The 17,884-nt window shown below is 38.9% G+C and overlaps 1 protein-coding gene across 1 annotated transcript in view; it reads left to right on the top strand.

Annotated features, from left to right (window-relative positions):
- The window catches only part of DGKB (diacylglycerol kinase beta), an 898,781-nt gene that overhangs the window by 843,712 nt on the left and 37,185 nt on the right, over positions 1 to 17,884 (top strand). The window lies entirely within an intron of this gene.

Genomic DNA, 17,884 nt, shown 5'->3' with positions numbered 1-17,884 from the left:
CAAGCATACTGGAGTGGGTTGCCATGCCCTCCTCCAGGGAATCTTCCCAACCCAGGGATCAAATCCACATCTCTTAAATCTCCTGCATTGGCAGGTGGGATTTTTACCACTAGTGCTTCCTGGGAATCCTGAATATGTGTCTACTGTAGCATTATTTAGGCTACATTACAATTTTTCTTTACTCTTTTTATCCTTTCTCATAAGAATACTGACCTCTTTGAAGGAACTGTAACATCTTTCACATCAGTTTGAGTCACTTTCCACAGCACCTGGCATACATTGACCTACTGAGCATCTATTCGGTGCTCATTGTCTCTTTTTTATACGAAAAGAATGGATAAATGAACACAAGAATGTTAATTATTCTGAAACAATATATATGATTTAACAAAATAGAGATGACATTTAAATCAGGGAAATAAAAATTCTTGCCAAAATTCCTAACCAAGATGGAATAAAATTCGATCATCAGAAATTCATATTAGCTATGTAAAAGTTGGGATTACTTTTATGAGTAGTGTGTGGGGGGATCAGAATTGGACTAAAATATCAATAACAATTACACACAACATTTAGAGTTTTCATGTAGTCCGTTAGGCAATGAGATGACCAAAGTGAAAAGTGATTTGTGTCATTTTTTAATTGCTAGGTCTGGCACTCCATGGTCCACACTATGTGAATCTTTGGTACTCTGTTTGCAGCCTCACAGTGTGGGCTGAGTGTCAAAAGGATCATAAAGACAGAGTGTTTTTATAACATTTAGCAGTGGGTTGGTGGCATAAAAGAAAGCATTACAGAAAGAGGTGTTATTAAACTGAGCCTTAAAGGATTAACAGAGTCTAAGTAAGTGAGGAAAAAGCTTTGCTTAATAGTGAGGAGCAGAGTAGAAGCAATGGGACAGATCTTAGGGAACAGAAAAATACTAGTTTGAACAAGGTGTGAAACTTTGCATAGAGGAATACTGGAAATAAAATTACGGACAGCTGAATCCAAGGTTGTTGCACTTTAAGGAACACTAAATGCAAAGAAATAGAGGAAAACATTAAAATGGGAAAGATGAGAGGTCTCTTCAAGAAAATTAGAGATACGAAGGGAACATTTCATGCAAAGATGGGCTCAATAAAGGATAGAAATGGTATTGACCTAAGAGAAGCAGAAGATATTAAGAAGTGGCAAGAATACACAGAAGAACTATACAAAAAAGAGCTTCACAATCTAGATAATCACACTGGTATGATCACTCACCTAGAGCAGACATCCTGGAATGCAAAGTCAAGTGGGCCATAGGAAGCATCACTACAAACAAAGCTAGTGAAGGTGATGGAATTACAGTTGAACTATTTCAGATCCTAAAAGATGATGCTGTGAAAGTGCTGCACTCAATATGCCAACAAATTTGGAAAACTCAGCAGCGGCTACAGGACTGGAAAAGATCAGTTTTCATTTCAATCCCAAAGAAAGGCAAGGCCAAAGAATGTTCAAAGTACTGCACAATTGCACTCACCTCACACGCTAGCAAAGGAATCCTCAAAATTCTCCAAACCAGGCTTCAATAGTCATGAACTGAGAACTTCCAGATGTTCAAGCTGGATTTAGAAAAGGTAGAGGAACGAGATATCAATTTGCCAACATCCATTGGATCATCAAAAAAGGAAGAGAGTTCCAGAAAAATATCTATTTCTGTTTTATTGACTATGCCAAAGCCTTTGACTGTGTGGATCACAACAAACTGTGGAAAATTCTGAAAGAAATGGGAATTCTAGACCACCTGACCTGCCTCTTGAGAAATTTGTATGCAGGTCGGGAAGCAACAGTTAGAACTGGACATGGAACAACAAACTGGTTCCAAATAGGGAAAGGAGTACATGAAGGCTGTGTATAGTCACCCTGCTTATTTAACTTATATGCAGAGTACATCATGAGGAACGCTGGGCTGGAATAAGCACAAGCTGGAATCAAGATTGCCAGGAGAAATTTCAATAACCTCAGATATGCAGATGACACCACCCTTATGGCAGAAAGTGAAAAAGAACTGAAGGGCCTCTTGATGAAAGTGAAAGAGGAGAATGAAAAAGTTGGCTTAAAATTAAAAAAAAAAAAAGGAAACTAAGATCATGGCACCTGGTCCCATCACTTCATGGCAAATAGATGGGAACAGTGAAGCAGTGACAAACTTTATTTTTTGGAGGGGCTCCAAAATCACTCAGATGATGACTGCAGCCATGAAATTAAATGATGCTTACTCCTTGGAAGAAAAGTTATGACCAACCTAGACAGTGTATTAAAAAGCAGAGACATTACTTTGCCAACAGTGGTCCGTCTTGTCAAAGCTATGGTTTTTCCAGTAGTCATGTATGGATGTGAATGTTGAACTACAAAGAAAGCTGAGCATGGAAGAATTGATGCTTTTGAATTGTGGTGTTGGAAAAGACTCTTGAGAGTCCCTTGGACTGCAAGGAGATCCAACCAGTCCATACTAAAGGAAATCAGTCCTGAATATTCATTGAAAGGACTAAAGCTGAAACTCCAATACTTTGGCCACCTGAGGTGAAGAACTGACTCATTGAAAAAGACCGTGATGCTGGGAAAGATTGAAGGCAGGAGGAGGAGACAACAGAGTATGAGTTGGTTGGATGGCGTCATGGACTCAATGGACATGAATTTGAGTAAACTCTGGGAGTTGGTGATTGACAGGAAAGCCTGGCGTGCTTCAGTCCATGGGGTTGCAGAGTTGGACATGACTGAGCAACTGAATTGAACTGAATCATTAAACGTGTCAGAGAAAGAGAATGATACGCCCCAAGTACACTGAGGAGATTGAATTTGACAATGGTAAGAACTGTAAGTCATGACACTCAGGTGCCCTTCAGTTTGCAAGTTAGAGAAACCCAATTCAACTGACTAGATAAAACTAGGCCACTTTTATTATAAATATCTAAAATTATTTTGAAAGATAGAAAATGTATACGTTTGCTCATGTATCTAAAAAAAGAAGTCAATGACAAATTTCAGGAATAGCTGAGTCTAAGTGCACAAACAATTTATTAACAAGAATGGCTCCTCCCATGCAGTGGCAAGTTGCCCTGTAGAAACTTCAGACATGTTCATTTTGGGGCTTATATTACAACGTGAAATTCCACTTTCCAAAGATTGTATTCTGTCTTTGTTTATGTCTTGCTCACCACTGTACCTTTAGCACCTAGCTTAGCAACTGATACATATAATTTTTATCTTTCTTTGATTTTGTTCTGTTTTAACATTTTTGTTTCTGTTATTCATGATATTATAATAAGCATGTGGTTAATAAGAAATGTCCTATTTTCCAGTAGTCTTCCCAGAGATCTAAGACACTGTATACTTGCATCACTAATATTTTTATTTCAAAAATCATACAGATAGCAATACAATTATTGTATTAATTTAATAATCTAAGAAAGATCTTCATTACAGTGGGCTACCTATAGCCTACTTATGGTTCAGCTTTGTTCTACCTACCGGTTCAATCCCACTGAACGTTTGGTTCTGCTATCTTGCACCAAGAACTCCTGGGCATCATCTTTTCATCCCCATTCTTCATGGAAATAACGTGAAAACTGGGCTTTATTTCTGCTCCTGGGTTTACAGTGAGCCCACTCCTATGCCAAGAAGCCTGCAAACTGCTGAGTTTCTTTCCTGCCTTTGACTCTAAGGTGGAAACACTCTTTGCTTCACCTTGCAGAAACTGGAGTTCAGGACATTGGCATTAGTGTTGTGGGTAATGTAGTCTTGGATCTCGGACTCCAGAAGTTCATGTCTTCTGCCAGACTCCCTCAGATCATGCCTCTCACCTAGGTTCTTTCTAGACATCTGCTCTTTAATTCTTTCTTATTATTCTCATTCCTGGGCTTCAAAAATTTCTTTTTATTGATGATACTTGCAGAACAGTCTCTTTTACTTACAATTTATAGTAACTTTCCATTCTGAATATGCTAGTTTTATTGAATCCTTTACTAAGATAAAAAAAGGAAAGTACTGAATATCTGAGTACAGTTTTAAGATGCTACCAAATAATTCAATTCTTTGACCTCACACTTCCAGCCCAAAGGTATGGATTTATCAGTCCAAAATTAGTCCCTCGGCTCATTTCGCCTGCATGCACTATTTTATTTCATGCCTGATGACCTTAGATTGGTGGCCTACATCAGAGAAAATTTGCAGTTCCTTCCATAGCATTTGTTTGGTAATATGCACCTTTGCCCTGGGTAGATGTATACCAGCCATACTTTCCAACAGAAACCACTAGTAGGTATCCTTTGAAATGCGCATCTCAGCTATACAAATACTATTTGAGGAGTAGACATTTCTAATAATATTTTCTCAGTGAAATTGATACTCATTCGGCATTTTTACCCAAATAAGAGAAAAAAAAGAATAGGATCTTTCTGCACAGGAGCTTTAACCTTTCTGGTAGAAGTGGCGATCGGTCCAAACACATTAAAATTCTATTTTCCCTTCCAAGTGTTTGCTGCAGATGACCCCACTGATCTTAAATATATTTCTGTATCTGTAACTGAATAGAGGTTTTCCGTACAGCATGTTCTAATGGCACTCTGGCCTTTAGCCAACAAGGCACTGAATAAGGCTATTTTTAAAATACAGAAACTGGGAACAGCTGCAGCAATCAAATTTGATAAAAACAGAGAGGAACTTTGCTATTTTTTTTTTTTTACGGTTTGTCCAAGTTTAGACTTCTTTCATAGAACTGCTTTTGTTCAGCTGTATGAAGGGCTACAAGACCGATACAGTAAAGCCTTTTTAAGTAAATCACTTTTCAAAGAATGCTACTAAATGGAATAAATTTTCTCTGTATGGAGGGTATCAGTGTGGTAGATAAACTAATTTTTAAACTAATTTTTGAAAAGGGGTATATGAGGGGGTAAGAGAAGAATGAGTTATGTTAGTAAAGTTTGAGCTACCAAAGAGGTTTTGGTTTCCCCGACACCCAAAGGCAGTCCTTGAAAGGGGAGATAAAGTCCTGAGTTTCTTAGCATTGGCGATCCTAAAGTTTGCATTTGAACTCTCTTGTGTTCTCAAGTGTTTTTAAGGGTGAACATACTTTGAATGTTCCATTTCTATTTTTCCCATTACTATTAGTCATGAATGTTGCTGTATTTCCTAAAAGATGAATTAATATCAGTGCGGTTCTTTTCTAAAGTTAAAATTACATGCTTTTTAAAATGTAAAGAAAAACTTTTTCACAGAGACCTTTTGTACTTTTTTGAGTCCCTCAACATGTCTACATACAAGGGCTTATTCTTTACTTTTTTAAAAAATTCAAGCTCTTTGGAAGCTTGTCAGTACATGATTAATAAGTGTCATGAGTTGAATAGACACTGCAAAGCTCGTACACAGTAGTAGGTTACAGGTTCTCGCTTCTAAGTGATCACATGTGTGTAATGGATTTCTCTGCTAACTTCCTAATTGACATGACAAAGGATATTGTATTTCTTATAAGTATTTACAAATGGGATTAATTTAAAAATATCATCCAAATAAAACTACTTATGTCAACATTAATTCAATTTAGTAATCCAGAATGTAATTTAATTCTTCTTCTGTGGCCATAAAGCCATGAAACAAAATTATCTCACTGCATAAGGAAAAAAACAAGGAGAATAGATAGAAAACAGAAGAATTCAGGTGTATTTTAATCTATACTAACTTGTTAACAGGTAGCATGTTAGATATATTACCCCATTGTCTGTAATTTATCATAAGTCAAATGAAACAGTGTCTTCTCTGACTTGAATGAATCAAGAAGTGTTCCTCTTTAACTGGTGAGGCAATGGTGATTTAAGTGTGTTGTTTGTCGGTGCTTGAGACTGTCACAGTTCTTGTCTCAGTCCTGTTCCTGTTTCCTGTCCTCGGTTGTTTGGGGTGGGTGGTGGTCCTCACCTCTGCATAACAGTAAAACTCCTTACAAACACACTCTATGTGACCCCATGGACTGAAGCACATCAGGCTTCCCTGTCTTTTACTATCTCCCTGAGGTTGCTCAAACTCATGTCCATTGAGTTGGTGATGCCATCCAACTATCTCGTCCTCTGTCACCCCCTTCTCCTCCTGCCCTCAATCTTTCCCAGCATCAGGATCTTTTCCAATCAGTAAGTTCTTCACATCAGGTGACCAAATTATTAGAGCTTCAGCTTCAGCAACAGTCCTTCCAATGAATATTTAGGGTTGATTTCCTTTAGGATTGACTGGTTTGATCTTCTTTCAGTCCAAGGGATGCTCAAGAGTATTCTCCAGCACCATAGTTCAGTTCATTTCAGTTCAGTCTCTCAGTCGTGTCCGACTCTCCGCGATCCCATGAATCACAGCACGCCAGGCCTCCCTGTCCATCACCAACTCCCGGAGATCACTCAAACTCATGTCCACAGAGTCGGTGATGCCATCCAGCCATCTCATTCTCCGTCGCCCCTTCTCCTCCCGCCCCCAACCTTTCCCAGCATCAGAGTCTTTTCCAGTGAGTCAACTCATCACATGAGGTGGCAAAAGTATTGCAGTTTCAGCTTTAGCATCAGTCCTTCCAATGAACACCCAGGATTGATCTCCTTTAGAATGGACTGGTTGGATCTTCTTGCAGTACAAGGGACTCTCAAGAGTCTTCTCCAACACCACAGTTCAAAAGCATCAATTCCTCAGCAATCAGCTTTCTTCACAGTCCAACTCTCACATCCATACATGACCACTGGAAAAACAATAGCCTTGACTAGACAAACCTTTTTTGGCAAAGTAATGTCTCTGCTTTTTAATATACTATCAAGGTTGGTCATAACTTTCCTTCCAAGGAGTAAGTGTCTTTTAATTTCATGGCTGCAATCAGCATCCGCAGTGATTTTGGAGCCCCCCAAAATAAAGTCTGACACTGTTTCCACTGTTTCCCCATCTATTTCCCATGAAAAGATGGGACCAGATGCCATGATCTTTGTTTTCTGAATGCTGAGCTTCAAGCCAACCTTTTCACTCTCCTCTTTCACTTTCATCAAGAGGCTTTTGAGTTCCTCTTCACTTTCTGCCATAAGGGTAGTGTCATCTGCATATCTGAGATTATTGATATTTCTCCTAGCAATCTTGATTCCAGCTTGTGCTTCTTCCAGCCCAGCGTTCCTCATGATGTACTCTGCATATAAGTTAAATAAGCAAGGTGACAATATACAGCCTTGACACACTCCTTTTCCTATTTGGAACCAGTCTGTTGTTCCATGTCCAGTTCTGACTGTTGCTTCCTGATCTGCATACAGGTTTCTCAAGAGGCAGGTCAGGTGGTCTGGGATTCCCATCTCTTTCAGAATGTTCCACAGTTTATTGTGATCCACACAGTCAAAGGCTTTGGCATAGTCAATAAAGCACAAATAGATGTTTTTCTGGAACTCTCTTGCTTTCTCCATGATCCAGCGGATGTTGGCAATTTGATCTCTGGTGCCTCTGCCTTTTCTAAAACCTGCTTGAACATCTGGGAGTTCACGGTTCACATATTGCTGAAGCCTGGCTTGGAGAATTTTGAGCATGACTTTACTAGCGTGTGAGATGAGTGTAACTGTGCGGTAGTTTGAATCTTTGTCATTGCCTTTCTTTGGGATTGGAATGAAGACTGACCTCTTCCAGTCCTGTGGCCACTGCTGAGTTTTCCAAATTTGCTGGCATATTGAGTGCAGCACTTTCACAGCATCATCTTTCAAGATTTGAAATAGCTCAACTAGAATTCCAGCACCTCCACTAGCTTTGTTCGTAGTGATGCTTTCTGAGGCCCACTTGACTTCACATTCCAAGATGTCTGGCTCTAGGTCAGTGATCACATTATCTTGACTATCCTGGTCGTGAAGATCTTTTTTGTACAGTTCTTCTGTGTATTCTTGCCACCTCTTCTTAATATCTTCTGCTTCTGTTAGATCCATACCATTTCTGTCCTTTATCGAGCCCATCTTTGCATGAAATGTTCCCTTGTTAAAAAGCATCATTTCTTCAATGCTCTGGGCTTTATGGTCCAGCTCTCACATCTCTGCATGTCTACTGAAAAAACCATTACTTTGACTATACAGACCTTTTCTGGCAAAGTGATTTCAGGATATAATCCTATATTTTAACCACAACCAGAAAATTCCAAAGAAGATTACTTGGATTTAATTCTGTTTAGCCATGTAGCCTCTTTTCAGAAACAAACTGCCAGGAGAGTAAGATTTACTTCTGACCAGCAGTACTTTTATGCAAATGGCCTGAGAAAGCACAGTAACCCTAATGTACGACTCTTGCTAGGAGTATAGTATTTATATGTAACCAGGAATAATTGGATATCAAAGCCAGCTCTGTTCTGCAGGACAATTTTTAGTGTAAATCACTATTCCTCACAATTATATTTGGTCTGTATTTTAATTTACAGCCTTAATTTTATAAGTGAGTTCCAATGTATTACCATGTTTTAAAAATTTTATTAGTTCACAAGTGTGTTTTACATTTCATTAAAACTAAAATAAGGAGACTGTTGGACTATACTATTATATTCTATATTTCAGGAAAATAGCTGGTTTTCCTAGTGCTTCTGGAAATTGAATATTAAGATCACATCATGCTCATGCTCAGTTGCTTCAGCTTGTCTGACTCTTTGCAACCCCATGGCCTGTAGACCACCAGGCTCTTCTGTCCATGGGATTTCCCGGAAAAGCATACTGGAGTGGGCTGCCATTTCCTTCTCCAGGGCATCTTCCCGACCCAGGGATCAAACCAGCATCTCCTGCATTGCAGGCAGAGTCTTTACCTCTGAGCCACCAGGGAAGGCCAAATATCACATGGTCATATGTAAAATAAGATCACCACTGCCCTCTATTAAGCTGTATTTTACATTGTTTTTTAGTTATTGGAACGACTTATTTCTTAGAAGGTAAGGGTTGGTGATCTTCCTGGTGACTTTAGTGTCTTAGATACAGTTGCTCAGTTGCTCACTCTTTGCGACTGCGTGGACTGTAGCCTGCAGGTCTCCTCTGTCCATGGAATTCTCCAGGCAAGAATACTGGAGTGGGTTTCCATTCCCTTCTTCAGGGGATCTTCCTGACCCAGGGATTGAACCTGGGTCTCCTGCACTGCAGGCAGATTCTTTACCATCTTGAGCCACTAGGGAAGCCTTTAGCCCCTTAGCAGGCCTCAGTGTTGGAATTCAGGATGCCCCTCCAGAAGTTATTCAGAATTTGCTGGCATCAGCCCTCATTCATGTGCACTCGCTTCGTTTAACGATGGCACTAACGCAAGGCAACACGTAGAGTAGTTTGGTTTATGAAAGAGGGCACGGGGAGCATGATGTGAAAACAGTCCCTCACACCCTAATGGCTCATTCACACAGAAAATAAGCATCACCCTTCAGTCCCTCCTCAGAGCTTAACAAGAACAAACTGACTCAAGACCCCAGAAGCAGCAGTGTTCAGAATCAGTGCTAGCTTGTACCCCTAAACTCTATGCCTACATTTACTGATAATACTCGTTACCAGTTGTACCAGTAGCTTTCTGTGGGGAGTCTTTAAGCTGGCTCTCTATGGTCTTGTGTATGAAATGTCCATAATTTCTGGGGTTGTGTATCCTCCGGTGAAAGTCCTCTTTCAAGTCCGCCATAATGAAGTGATTGCCAGCCCTGGACCACTTTGATCACAGTAGGGCAATTGTTGACAGTATGCCAGACTACTATGATTCTTTCTTTTTTTTTTTGATCCATTTAGGGAAGTTCAGAATTTGAGAATGAAAATACATGAAGTTACAGTCAGCTCTAGCTGGTTGTTTTTTTTAAAAAGCAGATGGCTTTAAAAGAGATGATCAAATCTATTCTTTAAAAGTCATTTTTAAAGTCAGGCATGTGATTCTGCTGTGTGTGTGTGTGTTTCTGTATATACCTTAACTCCTTATTTTTCAGATTTAATCAGAGAATAGGATGCTTCACACTGCTAGATTTTCCAAGTAACTCCTTAATCCTTTATGCACTACACTTTAACCTTTTTCATTTTTATTTTCTAACCACATTGGAGAGAAATCCTTTCAAAAAGTGTTCTGAATGTCTTAGCCTTCTCATCAAGATTTTTCTAAGTATAATTCATTTACTTGACCTATAGTAGTCATAATGAATGAGAGTATTGTACTATATTATAATTTGGTGACAGCATCTGACCTGATTCAGTGATATGATTATTAATGACACCGTTTTAGGGTATCATATATTTCTTTGTTGTATTTTTGTCTTTCAGTCACTGATAACATTTAATTGGTTAGTTCTTAACTGTTGTCAATATATCCAATTACATGGATTTTGGAGTGAAGCAACCTAGTTGGAAAACCATATTTTCAACTGTATGTGAAGACTTGAATAAATCACATAGTTTCCTCCTCAAAACAAAAGAAAAAGAATAATACTGGCCTCAAGGCATTGTTGGAAGTCTTAAATGGAAAAATGCCTATAAATCCCTTATCAGAAAATCTGCTCATAGTAGGCGTGCCATATATATATTATATATATATATATAAAATCTCTGTTTCCTTGATAGACTTATAATTGTATAGTATGTCCCATGAGATGCTAGAAGTTTGCTTTAAAGATATTTTGAAAAGGTCAGTTTTCACTCCAATCCCAAAGAAAGGCAGTGCCAAAGATTGTTCAAATTACTACACAGTTGCACTTATCTCTCATGCCATCAAAGTAATCTCCAAAGTTCTCCAAGCTAGGCTTCAACAGTATGTGAACTGAGAGCTTTCATATGTTCAATCTGGATTTAGAAAAGGCAGAGGAACCAGAGATCAAATTGCCAACATCTGTTGGATCATAGAAAAAAGCAAGAGTTTCAGAAAAATGTCTACTTCTGCTTTATTGACTATGCCAAAGCCTTTGACTGTGTGGATCACAAAAAAACTGTGGAAAATTCTTGAAGAGATGGGAATACCAGACCACTTTACCTGCCTCCTGAGAAATCTGTATGCAGGTCAAGAAGCAACAGTTAGTAGTGAACAACAGTTAGAACATGGAAAAAAGACTGGTTCCAAATAGGAAAAGGAGTACGTCAAGGCTATGTATCATTACCCTGCTTATTTAACTTATATGCAGAATGCATCATGTGAAATGCTAGGCTGGATGAAGCACAAGCTGGAATCAAAATTGCCAAGAGAAATATCAATAACCTCAAATACGCAGATGACACCACCCTTATGGCAGAAAGTAAAGAGGAACTAAAGAGTCTCTTGATGAAAGTTAAAGAGGACAGTGAGAAAGCTGGTTTAAAACCCAACATTCAAAAAATGAAGATCATGGCTTCCAGTCTCATCACTTAATAGCAAATAGATGTAGAAACAGTGGAAACAGTGACAGACTTTATTTTCTTGGGCTCCAGAATCACTGCAGATGGTGAGTGCAGCCATGAAATTAAAAGACACTTGCTCCTTAGAAGAAAAGCTATGCCTAGACAACATATTAAAAAGTAGAGAAATTACTTTGCCAACAAAGGTCTGTTAGTCAAACCTATGGTTTTTCTAGTAGTCATGTATGGATGTGATATCTGAACTATAAAGAAAGCTGAGTACCAAAGAATTGATGCTTTTGAACTGTGGTGTTGGAGAAGACTCTTGAGATTCCCTTGGACTGCAAAGAGATCAAAAGCAGTCAATTGTAAAGGAAATCAGTCCTAAATATTCATTGGAAGGACTGATGCTGAAGCTGAAGCTCCAATACTTTGGCTACCTGATGCGAAGAATTGACTCATTGGAAAAGACCCTGATGCTGAGAAAGATTGAAGGCAAGAGAGAAGGGGATGACAAAAGATGATGGTTGGATGGCATCACCAACTCAATGCACGTGAATTTGACCAAGTTCTGAGAGTTGGTAATGGACAGGGAAGTGCTGCAGTCCATGGGGTCTCAAAGAGTCGGACATGATTGAGTGACTGAACTGAATTGAACTGAACTTGAAACAGAGTTCATTTGAATACATTTTTGCTTCAGCTCTCTCCACTCAGCTGCTTTTCTAATTGCATTTTCTAGTTTATGGAGGTTGGAGATAGCAGCTTTATGTTCATGAGGAGTACATCTTAATTAAGAAATAGAGCTACCATGTGACCCTGCAATCACACTCCTGGTTATATATCCAGAGAAAAACATCGTTGAAAGGATACATGCACCCATGTTCATTGCAGCACTGTTTAAAATAGCCGTCACATGGAAGCAACCTAAATGTCCACTGGTGGAGGAATGGATTAAGAAGATGTAGTGTGTGTGTATATATACAATGAAATAATGACATTTGCACCAACATGGATGGACCTGGAGATTCTCATACTAGTGAAATAAGTCAGAGACAGAAAGACAAATATCATATGATACCACTTTTGTGTGTAATCTAAAAAAGTGATATGAATGAACTTACTAAATAGAAAGAGACTCACAGAGAATAAACTTACACTTGCTGGAAGGAAGAATAGGGAGAAGGGATAAATAGGGAATTTTGGGATGGCCATGTATATACTGCTGTGTTTAAAATGGATAACCAACAAAAAGAATGAATGTACAGTTGCTGGAGGGAAGAATGGGGAGAAGGAATAGATAGGGAGTTTGGGATGGAGATGCAATTACTGCTGTGTTTAAAATGGATAACCAACAAGGACATACTTTACAGCACATGGAACTTTGCTCAGTGTTATGTGGCAGCCTGGAGGGAGGAGTTTGGGGGAGAATGGATACATGTATGTGTGTGTGTGTATATATATATATATATATTTATGGCTGAGTCCCTTTGCTGTTCACTTGAAGCTGTCACAACATTGTTTGTTAATCAGCTGTATCCCAGAACAAAAATACACTGTTTAAAAATAAACAAATATTTAAAAATAAATAAGAGTCAATTGGCAGGGACTTCCCTGGTGGACCAGTGGTTAAGAATCTGCCTTACCATACAGGGAACAAGGGTTAAATCCCTGGTGGGGGAACTGAGATCCCACATGCCACATTCCATGGAGCAACTGAGCCTGCTCACCACAAGTGAAGATCCCACGTGCCACAACTAAGGCCCAAATACAGCCAAATAAAATAAAAATAAAGAATCAATGGGTAATAGATGGACATGCTACAAAATCGTCCTTGAAGCTTTCACTTTAGTGGAGTAATTTCATATACCCCTAGGGGTTTCAAAGTTTATTCTGGATCCTCAGGCATGTTTCAGATGTTTGCTAGCTAAAACAAGCATTGCTGGAAGGCATACAGTCTTAGCACTTAGAAGGTACAACTCCATAGCTAGCCTGGTATCACCTTGGCCAATAAGCCCTTAAGAGTTGTGATATAATTAGCAATTTAGGTGATGACAGAATGTCCTTTCTGAGTCACTGAGTGTGCCCCCAGGACATAGCTGCCCCCTGTGCTAAGCATGTTGCTGGATACCGTGCACAAAGGAGAGTGCCCTGCCCTGTCCCCACCCCATCCCTCTCCCTTCAGTACACACGCTATTCAACGAAATGCCGAAATGCTACAGCCCACATTCAGTCTGCGTTTGTCATTCATCCTCTTCTGTTCCTGCATATGGCAGTCTGAAACAATTACATAATGAGATGTATTATCAGGGTGTAACTGTCAAAAATGAAGAGACTAAGCTATGAATGCGTATTATCCATTTATTAACTGTGCTGCTCCTGTGTTCTCAAATCTATACTGCACTCCTGACCTTCAGATCTTATGTTCATATCCCCCGATTACCTGTATTGCAATAAGGCAATACTAGCAATGTTCAGGAAAAGGTATACAAAGTCAGAGGCAAGTTAAAGTTGGGTTTCTTACCATTTTTGTGCTATAGTCCTCATTGCCATTCTAGTAAAATCTACTGATTCTTCCTTGGAGTAATGTTTTAAAATTCATAAAAAATTATGTAGGCTTACAAAGGAAATCCATGCTATTGAAATGTTAAGATTTCAATTCAGTAATATATGTGCTTCTTTTCTAAATTTTTATTTGAGTATAGTTGGTAAACATGGGGTGTGGCTCAGACAGTAAAGAATCTGCCTGCAATGCAGGAGACCTGGATTTGATCCCTGGGTGGGGAAGATCCCCTGGAGAAAGTGAAATTGTTAGTCAATCAGTTACATCCGACTCTACGACACTGTGGACCATAGCCTGCCAGGCTCCTCTGTCCATGGGATTCTCCAGGCAAGAATACTGGAGTGGGTTACCATGCCCTCCTCCAGGGGATCTTCATGACTCAGAGACAGAGAAGCCTGGCAGGCTACAGCCCATGGGGTCGCAAAGAGTCTGACACAATCAGTTATACGTATGTATATGTGTGTATGTGTGTGTGTGTGTGTGTGTGTATGCATGTATATCCACTCTTTTTAAAATTCTTTTCCTATATTAATAAATTACTTTTAGAAATCTAGCAGAGGCGTAGTAATTATTAAGATGTCAAAGATTATAAAAATAGATTTTTTAAATATAAATAGAATTCTTAAATATAAAGTATAAATAGAATTTTTAAATATTGCAACAATTATAATGTGATATGGAAATATGTATGATATCTACCACTGACAAAATCAGAGATATTTCTACTACAGCTGTGGCTTCTTGCCTAAATTATAATTGAAAGAAGTTCTTAATTTTAATTAATGTTGGTGAAAAAGTCATATTTTTCTGCATTCAGAATCACTGCCCCTGTGTTAAGAATCTTGTTCTACTATACCCAGGTTTTGTTTTTCATGACATCTGTTCCTTCTGAACACCTTTTCTAGACTTTCTATTTTAAAAATGGAAATACTAAATTTGGCAGATTTCCTTGCCTCTCTTATACCCATGGAGGCATTTGGAAAGATATGTTAACTCTTTCAGAAATTTAATGTTTTTCCTCTTCAAAAGTAACATTAAATTGATCAAAAGCACCATCTTCCTTGGAATAGACACACTTCCTAGTATCAGGAGGTCAGGATTTCTCAGTACTCAGCTGGAGACTCCCACAGGTAGACCACTCACGTGCGTCTTCAGGCCTGGGTGCAACTTTCGCCTTCCTACCTATGACTGTACTTTCACACACAAGAAGGCTAACCAGATGCAATGACTGAGCATAATGTTGAACGTTAAGCTGCTCTACTTTCTTTTGTAACAGGGTTATTTAGAAACTCTGGTATTTCACGATCAACAACAAACTGATTATAGGAAACCTCAGTATATGAGTATGGTGAGATTCCATGGTTGAAGCTCTTTTACAAACCAGCACACACACTAAGGAATGAGTGCTCAGACATTATGTCTTTCAGGCAACTGTGATGCCATTAGGATTTATAGAGGCAATACTAAAGTGAAACCTAGGCTTCCTAGTTGGCTCAGTGGGTAAGGAACCTGCCTGCAGAGCAGGAGATGAAGGAGACACGGGTTCGATCCCTGGGTCAGGAAGATTCCCTGGAGGAGGGCATGGCAACCCACTCCATATTCTTGCCTGGAGAATCATTCCCATGGACAGAGGAGCCTGCTGGGCTACAGTTCAGGGGGTCACAAAGAGTCTGACATGACTGAAGAGACTTAGCTCGCAGCATGCACTAAAGTTGAAAACCTCAGTGGCCAGAAATAGTTAATATTTCACTCAAGCAGTTGGGCAGAGCTCTGCACTTTCTTTCTAAAGGTCTGAATAAAAAACATTGTAGGCTTTCTGGGCCACATGGTTTCTGCTGCAGCCACTCTCTTCTGCCATTATAGTGTGAAAGCAGACATAGGCAAAACCTAAGCTAACGAGCCTCTGCTTCCATAAAAACTAATTAATGAATGCTGAAGTTTGAATTTAATGTATTTTCAGGTGCCACAATGTATCAATTTTTTCCCATTTGTAAACATGTAAAAACCACTCTTGTAAGTCATACATAAACAGACAATGGGCTTGATTCAGTTCGTGAGCTCAAAGCAGACCAATTAAGGAGGTGAATTTGGTTGGTTATGCCATCTCAAGGGGACCTGTGCTTAAAATAAATTTTAGCTAGAATGTGAAGTGAGGAAGTTTTTGATGTTTCTAGATGATACCATGGGTAGAAACAGAATTCAAAATTATGTGGAAATTATCTTTGTCTGAAATCAGACAAAGACAGCATGCAAGAGGCAGCAGTTGTACACAGACCTTACAGGCTTTTGTATATAAAATTGTTGAAGTGTTATGGAAGAAAATTTGTGCAGCACAAATTAGAATTTCTTTTTTTTCCTGAATGCTTAATTAGAAGGAATATGTTGTTTATTTTGCACTAGTAAATATACCACTATTTCTATACAGTTCTTTGTGTTAGTAAGAATATGAAAGGTTGAATGCCTGCATCTTCTAAATCTATAAGCAGTCTTCGTTACCAGTGATTAATGGTAGAATTGATTTTTGGAGCATTTTTGCAGGGAGAAAAACAAAGACAAATTAAAAGAAAGAAAAAAATCAGAAAGAGGGTGGTAGACAGTAGCAATATGGTGTAGATGTAGACAGTCCCTGTGATTCATGGAAAAGTTAGGGCTCACAGATTAACTCTGTCGTGAGAAAGTATTTCATTCCTTGTAGAACAGTTTCCATCAACCAGATCATTACAGAAATCAGTGCAAAATTTCACCTATTTAAGAACCAAGCAGTGGAAATACAGAACACTGAACACGAACTTAGTTTCTGTGTTAGTTGTTGTTGTTGTTTTGTAAATATCACCAGACTCACATCTGGGGTTTTAGTGCTTGCCACAGTGCAGTTTTCTGGTTGACATGTATCTAAGAAACGCGTACATTAACACCCAGGCTATAGAGCCAAGCACATTTTAGTGCCGGCTACAGCTGAAAGAATATGTTTCCATTCCTTGTCCATCTGTTCTTGGCAACATAAATTTAAACTAGAAACACAGAATAAGTTTGATGAGAAATCAGTCTAAATGTGGTTTAGAACAGCAAGGTGAATGCTCTAAGATACGATGACTTGTTAGCATTTGAATCAGGAGCTAGATAGTTGTGTCCACGTGTGAAGAAATCTCCTGCTCCAGCTAGAGCTTAAAGTTTAAAAAACAATCATTTTTAAAAGTCAGTTCAATTCAAAAAACATACAGTGGATTGGTCACACTTTGTGTTTTCAGAGCTTAGATACAATGTGCCAAAGATCAGGGGCCTAACAAATTTTGAGGTTTCAAAGTGCTATTTACCACACACATGAACAACACTGAAAATAATTCATCTCTCTGAACTTTGTGCTAAAATGGATTCACTAGTGGGAAATGAGGACTTTCTGTACAAAATGGAGTACATACACCACACATATGCTGGTTTTGCTTCAAGTCCATGCTCAGCTATGACTAGTTATTGCACGGTTAACTTGGATAATCATATCTTACCTTATACCACTCCATGCCAACCCTCCAGCTCTTTTGCTACTGAAAACAATATTAAACAACTTATTTGCACTTGAAAACACATGGGATTACATGAAAATATCAGATAGAAAAGGACCAGATATGTGCACCTAAAATTTTGCCTTCAAATCAAGGTTTCAGTCATTCTGAGCCAGGTGAGTGAGTGGAGGGGCTGTATGCCAAAGTTATGCTCTGCAGGGTTTTGCTGATGCAACTACACCCTCTGCTACCCTGAAAACCTTCAGGTTGGAAAGGGACCTTGTGGCTCACACAGACACCACTGTCACTCCCTCAATAAGTAATACTTCTATAAATTTTAAAAGTATCTCTCTTTGGTATGGCTGATTTACCAAATATAACACTGTGATTACAACTCAGATTTTGGCTCTGTCACTTCCTCTTTATGTTACTATAAATAGAGTTAACTTCTCTGATTTTCAGGTTCTCTGTAAATTCTAATAATCATATTTGTCTTAAATTGGTTTTGCCAGGGGAGCAAG

Source organism: Moschus berezovskii, chromosome 3 (assembly GCF_049115385.1).
Source record: "Moschus berezovskii isolate FMDL1 chromosome 3, NW_MosBer_1.0, whole genome shotgun sequence".
Lineage (NCBI taxonomy): Eukaryota > Metazoa > Chordata > Mammalia > Artiodactyla > Moschidae > Moschus > Moschus berezovskii.
The sequence above is the reverse complement of the archived record's forward strand: the minus strand, read 5'-3'. Positions and strand labels throughout refer to the sequence as shown.